Genomic DNA, 1,369 nt, shown 5'->3' with positions numbered 1-1,369 from the left:
TCTTTTATTTGAAAATTTTACTCTCATTTTCTGTCCAAATACTTGGAATTTATGATGAATTTAGGATAAAAGTTCAGAAGAAATTTAGTGAAATTTTGATAATAAAAAATGAAGAATTTTATAGAATGTGAGATTAGGACTTGAAGTGACAAGAAAATTAAGAGTAGTTTTACCTTAAAAAACCTTTTTAGTTTTCTCTTTTACTTACAAAATCATCATCTTAAATTTAGTCATATTTTGTTTCTCTCAAATATTTTTACATGAACAAAGAAAATATTTTCTCTCTATTTCTGAACAATTTTTTTTAAACTGGAAATACATTGAAAACTAGGTGACAATTATATCATTCAATGTCAAAACAAAAAACAAAATCATGAAAATGAAAATAGAAATAAACAAGGCTATCATTTTTAGTAAAATTTGGCATTTTGGTTGGTGAATTTGGAAGAAGAAAAGGATTAAAAAAATTATGTATATGAAATTTGAAAGAGAGATCAAATTTACTCAATTTAAAAAAATAGAGATAAAATTAATTCAAAAAATAAAACCTAGAAGATGAAAATTACTTTTAATTGAAATTAAGGAAATAAAAAGTTAATTTGAAATTTTAAAAAGGCATTTTTAATAAATAAACTCATGAAGAAATTACGTCTTAATAAAAAAAAATATGCAATGATATATTTATATTGTGTCGTATTGTATATTTTATAAATGTGTAGTGCATAATATGATTAGTCAAGGATATGTAATGGCTTCCCAAGGATTTAAAACACGCGGTTTAGCCTATTTATGTCACTTTGAAACTGAAAGCACACAACTGTTGCCATAAACATGGAAATGGAGTGGTGTAGTCATTGTTGCAGGCTTTGCCCCAGCAGATTGGAAACCATCTATGCTAACATTTCCGTCAATTCTTGCCAGTAAACTATTAGTACTATTCTCTCTTCTTCTCTATTTTTATTTTATTTAATGTAGATGTTGTGTTTGGAAACTCATTAAGAAGTCAATAATCAACTTAAAAGTTATAACTAATGATTTCTTAAAGTTTACATTCTGAAATATGGAAAATCACATCCAAAACAAAACGTAGAATTGAACAAGCTATAGGACTACAAATATAAACAATCCAAATTCACTTGTTATAATATATCCAAAAATGTTGTAGACAATGGGAGGAAAACAAGATTGTAGACATTCATGCCATTCATGAATATTCATTGATCCTAGTGATTTTGAAATTTCAATGTGTTTTGTTTCCCGCGTTTGCGGTTTATGCGGAAAGGTTCTATTAGACTTGACTGCATCGCTCCTCTTAATGTTTTCAAATAAGAAAACAAATGAAAGTTCTCGAAGAAAGAAGAGAGAGTGT

Source organism: Glycine max, chromosome 17 (assembly GCF_000004515.6).
Source record: "Glycine max cultivar Williams 82 chromosome 17, Glycine_max_v4.0, whole genome shotgun sequence".
Classification (NCBI taxonomy): Eukaryota; Viridiplantae; Streptophyta; class Magnoliopsida; order Fabales; family Fabaceae; genus Glycine; species Glycine max.
Note: the sequence above shows the minus strand (reverse complement) of the source record.